Source organism: Tupaia chinensis, unplaced genomic scaffold (genome assembly GCF_000334495.1).
Source record: "Tupaia chinensis unplaced genomic scaffold, TupChi_1.0 Scaffold000253_1, whole genome shotgun sequence".
Classification (NCBI taxonomy): Eukaryota; Metazoa; Chordata; class Mammalia; order Scandentia; family Tupaiidae; genus Tupaia; species Tupaia belangeri.
In genome coordinates this window covers 1,405,235-1,411,656 of record NW_006159733.1, presented here as the reverse complement: position 1 = coordinate 1,411,656, position 6,422 = coordinate 1,405,235, and positions in this window count along the sequence as shown.

Below are 6,422 nucleotides of genomic sequence, written 5' to 3'. Positions count from 1 at the left end.
AAGCTGCCTGGTCTGGGACTCGAACTGCACAGTTGATCATGTGGAATCCAATCACCTTAACCAAATCACAGGCTGGCCTCTCATTTGCTTTTTTCATTTGGCTACTGGTAAGTTTTTGTTTTTGGTGTTTTGTTTTTGTTTTTAATTATTTAATTTATTTATTTATTTGACCCGAGAGGGACAGAGCAAGAAAGAAAGGGAAAGCGAGAAAGCTAGCTGTCAGGTCTGGGAGTAGAACTGCAGTCGTCCATGTGGGAGTTCAGTGCCCTTAACCACCCACATCACTGCCGGCCCCAGGTTTTTTTTTTTTTTTTTAAGAATTATTTTATTTAGCTTTATTTATTTACTTTTTTTAATTTGCCCAGAGAGACACAGTAAGATGAGAGAGAGAGAGAGAAAGCAAGCCACCAGGTCTGGGACTCAAACTGCAGTCAGCCATGTGGCAGTCCAGCACCCTTAACCCCCATGCCACCCGCTGGTCTCTGGCTACTGGTAAGTTTTAAATTACTTGACTAGTAAAAAAATTTAAATTATACATTACAACGTGTTTCAAAATTATCTGTTCATTGGACACGCTGACCTAAACCTTCATGTTTATATAAACTTGGACAAACCTGTATGACAACTCTAAGCCTCAGTTACAGCTTCTGTGCCCAGCATTGAAAAACCCCAGTAAATGCTGGCTATTGGGACTACTGTTAAGAATCCTAATGGGGGACCAGCAGATGATGTGGTGACTAAGGCTCTGGATACTCCCATATGGCCAACCATGGTTTGAGTCCTGGACCTGGTGGCTTGCCTTCTCACTTTCTCTCTCTCTGGTCAAATTTAAATAAATTAAAAAAAAAAAGAAGAAGAATCCTAATGAGCTGGATCGGTGGCCTAGTGAGTATGGAAGCAGTTTGACTCCCAGCCCTGACAACTTGAAAAACACATTGAACACATGTAAGTGCCCAGAACCCCTACAGGAGAGAAAAATGGAGGAGAAAGGATTGTGCCATGACTACGGTCCATTAAAGGGTGATTTCTCTCTCTCTCTCCCTCTCTCTCTCTCTCCCTCTCTCTCTCTCTCCTGAGTGCACGCACCCTCTGGCAAATCGAAAAGAAAGAAAGAAAAAATTCCAGCTGTTAAATAAATAGGTAGGTAGGGGAGCATAAAAGGGGAAGGAAATAGAGGGCCAGAGTATGATGTCTGAAGGGAGCAGCAGGAAGTGGAGGAGGGGGCCAGCAGGTGGAATGGTGATTAAGGCACTGGATTCTCACATGGTCAAAGTGGTTCAAGTCCCAGACCTGGCAGCTTGAAAATTGCACCAGCACATGTGTGTGTACGTGCCCAAAATCCCAAGAGAAGAATGGAGGAGAAGAGATTGCTGTGTAGTCATCTCCCCCACCCCCATGTGTGTGTGTGTGTGTCTGTGTGTGTGGGGGGTGATTTCTCACTTTTCCTCTCTCTGTCATCAGAGAGTACATGTGTCCTATGGCAAAACCCTAAAAAAAAAAATTAAAAATTAAAAAATAAAAAAAGAAAGAAAAAGGAAGAAAAAGAAATGGAGGAGTATCCCTGGGGTAGTCAGGGTTACGATGGCTGAGAAGTTACTGGGGCCTGGTACACCACGGCAGCCTTAGTTATATGGGGGTGTCCTGGAAGAACTGACCCTTAGTTTACACCAGACAAACAGAATCAGGGAGCCCAAAGTGCCCACAGTTGGCCTGTTCGGGCTCATCCTCCCCATGTGGAATCCCTGCGTGGCCTCACCTGTGTGAGCATTACCTTACCGTCTGTCAGAGACCACCTCAACCACACCTCCCCAAGGTGAGACGCTCAGTAGGGCACTAAGCAATGCACTAGGAGCAGGTATGGCAGGGCCTAGGCTTGGTGGCCAGTGGGGTGGGCCATGGAGGAGAAGGGGTTGTAGTGTGGCAACCCACCTGGGAGATGATCTCTTGCTTTCCTTTTTTCTTTAGAGATTTTTGCTATAGGGCACATGCACTCACCAGAGAGACAGTGAGAGACAGAAAGTAAGAAATCTCCCCCTGGGAGGATGGTCACACTGCAGTCTCTTCTCCATTCTCCTCTAGGGACTTTGGGCATGCAAACAAATGCAACCAGCGTGAATTTTAAGCTGCTGGGTCCAGGGCACAAATCACGGTTGACTACATGGGAGTCCAGCAACATAGCCATTACGCCATCTGCTGGTTCCCTCACTTTCCTTTTCATTGTCTTTCTTTCTCTCTGGAGAGCACACTTCCCCTATGGCAAAAGCTTAAAAAAAAAGAAAGAAAAAAGAAAAAGTAGAAGAAGTAAATATAAAAGGACAAATTATTGGTTAGAAATGATTAACGAAATAATAATGAAATAAAATATGGAATCCCAATCAAAATCCAAGCAACTTATTTTGTGAATATTGACAATCTGATTTTAAAATGTATATGGAGAGGCCCATCTAGGGGTGCATTTGTGGCAGATAGGACTGTAGTCTGGAAGCCACATGGCTGACCATGGGTTTGGATCCCCACATTGGCCTGGAGCATGCTAGATGTCTTTGCACGTGCCTGGCACCCTGACTAGAAGGGGGGCCGCGGGAAGTTAGGTGGCAACATGGCAGACCTGTTGGAGTTGCTGCTCTCTCTCTCTCTCTCTCTCTCTATCTTTCCCTCTCTCTCTGCTGTGCATGGAAGTCTACTTTATCATGAATAAAAATAAACGTACAAAAAAGTTTATATGGAGAATCAAAAAAGACCCAGAGGGGCCAGCAGGTGGCATGGTAGTTAAGGGTGCTGGACTTCCGCTTGGTTGACCATGGTTCAAGTCCCAGACCTGGCAGCTTTCTCTCTCTCTCTTTCTCTCATGCTGTCTCTCTCTGGTCAAATAAGAAAGAAAGAAAGAAAGAAAGAAAGAAAGAAAGAAAGAAAGAAAGAAAGAAAGGTAAAAAATAATTCTAAAAAACTAAGACATTTGTAATGGTTAATTAAAAAAAAAAAAGGCCCAGGATTGTGAACACAATATTGAAAGACAACAAAGTTAGAAGACTAGCAATACCAGACTTCAAGATTTGCGATAGGGCTGGCTCTGTAGTGCAGTGGCAATGTGCTGCTCAAGAAAAGCTGGATTCCACATGGCAATATGGTTCAAATCCCCAGCATAGTCAGTCTGAAATGCACTGGGCACATGCATTAAAAAAATAAACAAACCTTTTGATTTCCCTCTCTCTCAAAATTGTACTCATCAGGGGCCAGCAGATGGTATAGTGGCTAAGGTACTGGACTCCCACATGGCTGACCATGGTTCAAATCCTAGAACCAGTGGCTTGAAACTCATTCCAAGTACATGTACGTGTGTGCCCAAGATCCCAAGAGGAAGATGGAAGAGAGGGATTGTGGCGTAGTAAACCCCCGGGGGTGATTTTTTACTTCTGTCCCTCTCTCTGACAAGCGCATACACCCTACAGTAAAAAATCTCTCTCTGAAAAAATATTGTACTCATCCTTCAAAGCCCAGGTCAAGAGCGTTTCCATTTCTTCCTCAGGGCCCCTGTAGCTCTAGCTGAATAATATTTATGGCCTTCTATATTTGATTACTGGTTTTACTATCCTATTATTTCTGTAGCCCTTTAACCTGTTTCCTTAAACTCCCAGGGGACAGAGGCCACACTTTAGTCCTTTTGTTTTCCTCTTTTATGATTTGTCCAGTTCTTAGCACACAACAGGCCATAAATGCTAAACCTAATGGAATCTTCTAATCTTGAGTGGTGGGAGGAGAATTAGTACACACTTCCCAACCCACACTGAGTCCACTGGGCTGGGGGTTTGAGAACAGATGACGAGATTCACCTCCTGGGACCAGCAGATGGCATAGTGGTCACATCACTGGACTCCCACATTGTCCACGGCGATTGGAGTTTCGGACCCAGAGGCTTGACATTCACTCCAGGCGCATGTGCTGGTGTGCCCCAAATCCCGAAAGAAGCGAGGAGAAGGGACTGTGGTGTGGCTGTCCCCCGGGGGGTGATTTCTTATTTTCTGTCTGTCTCCCGGTGAGTACATGCTCCCTATAGCAAAAATCTCTCTTGGAAAAAAAAAAGAGAGAGAGAGAGAGATTACCTCCTGGGCCGGCCGCATTGCCTAGTGGTTAAGAGAGCTTGATCCTATATGGCTGACCTCAGTGCAAGTCCTGGCTCCATAGCTGGAAAACACCCTGGGCCCATGTGCCTGTGTGTCCCAAATCCTGACAGGATGGAGACACGGAGGAGGAGGGATTGTGGTGGGACCAAGCCCCAGTGGGAAGTGCTTTCTCTCTCTCTGGTAAGAGCACACGGTCTCTGGCAATTAAAAAGGAGACAGCAAGATAAAAAAGGAGCTAGCAAGGTAAGTAGATGCATGACTTCCAGAGCGACTTGGCCTGCCTTGCCAACAGGATGACCTAGAAGAGGGCTGTGTCCTCAACAGCAGGAACACAGTTAGCGAGGAGATTTCACTTGCCAAACACATCTGGCCCCAATAATTCCTACTTTTATGTTTAATCAGGCCATTCTTTTTCTTTAGGACAATAGTTCTCAGCGTGTGGTCCCTACACTTCTGCGATCTTCAAGTGAAAAAAAAATTCTATAGTAATACTGAGGTATTTTTCTTTTTTTAAAAAAGGATTATTATGGGACCAGCAGGTGGCATGGTGTTTAAGGTGCTAGATACTTCCACATGACCGACCATGGTTCTAGTCCTGGGCCTGGTAGCTTACTTTCCCGCTTTCTCTCTCTCTCCCTCTCTGTGTTTCTATCTGATCAAATTAAAAAAAAAATAAAGGAATGAATAAATAAAATTCAATAAAAATAATTTTTAAAAAGGATGATTGAATTTTATTTATTTTTAAATATTTCATGTAATGTTACTTATTGTTATTATTTTTAGATTTTGACCAGAGAGAGAGAGGGAAAGTGAAAAAGAAAGCCATCGGGTCCAGGACTTAAACTGCCGTCGGTCATGTGAGAATCCAGCATCTTCACCACCATGCTACTTACCAGCCCTGAGATACTTGTCTTTTTTTTTTTTCTTTTAAGAATTATTTTATTTATTTATTTGTTTGTTTGTTTATTTTAATTTGACCAGAGAGGGACAGAGTAAGAGAGAGAGATGGTGAGAGAGGGAAAGTGAGAAAGCAAGCCACCAGGTCCAGGATTTGAACCGTGGTTGGCCACATGGGAGTCCAGTGCCCTTAACCATCACGCCACCTGCTGGTCCATGTACTTGTCTTTTTGATGTGTTGATGTTTGCACTGATGATGCAAAAGCAATGTGGGTCACAGTGCCGGCAGTTCAGCGGTAATGAAGACAGTGGCGCTAAATTGCAGTACAAGCAGTCTTCAAAAAGTTTATGAAAAATGCACATTATGAAGAAATTATTCATAGGCTGGCCCCATGGCCAGGTGGTTAAGAAGCTGGATCTCTGGGGCTGGCAGGTAGCATGGTGGTTAAGGGCACTGGACTCCCACGTGGCCAACCATGGTTCAAGTCTGGGTGGCTTGTTTGGGGGTTGCTTTCTCACTTGTTCTCTCTCTCTCTCTGTCCCTCTCTGGTCAAATTTAAAAGATAAGTAAATAAAGAAAGAAACTTAAATAAAAAAACAATGCTTCCCAAAAAAAAAAAAAAAGAGAGAGAAGAAGCTGGATCCTTGAAACCAGCAGATGGCGTAATGGTTACATCGTTGGACTCCCACATAGTCAACTGCAGTTAGAGTCCCAGAGAGTGTCTTAAAGCTCAAATTGGACGCGTGTCTGTGTGTGCCCAAAATCCAGAGAGGAGAATGGAGGAGGAGGGATGGTGGCATGACCATCCCCTCTGGGGAGTGATTTCTTGTTTCCTGTCTCTCTGTTTCTCCGGCCAGTGCACATGCCCTATAGTAAAATATCTCTCTCTAAAGAAAAAAAAAAAGCTGGATCCCACATAGCCCATCACAATTCAAATCCTGGTCCTGGCAGCTTGAAAAACATGCTAGGTGTAAGTGAGTGCAGGCCCCAAAATCCCAACAGGATGAAGCAGTGGGGGAGAAGAGATTGCGGTGTGACCATGCCCCAGTGAGGAGTGCTTTCTCCCTCTGCATGCCATATGGAAGATTAAAAATAAACAAACAAATAAATATATAAATAAAAATTATGCATGGATTAAGAATTTTTTGCACCGGGACCAGTAGTTGGTATAACAGCTATGTCGCTGGACTCCCATGTAGCCTACCGCGCAGTTTAAGTCCCAAACCCGGTGACTTAAACTCACACTGGGCATGTGTGCGTGCGTGCCCAAGATCCCGAGAGAAGAATGGAGAAGGGATTATGGTGTGGGCATCCCCCCTGGGGGTGATTTCTCGCTTTCTGTCTCTCTGTCTCTCTCTCTGTCTGTCTGGCAAGCGCATGTACCCTATAGCAAAAACCTCTCA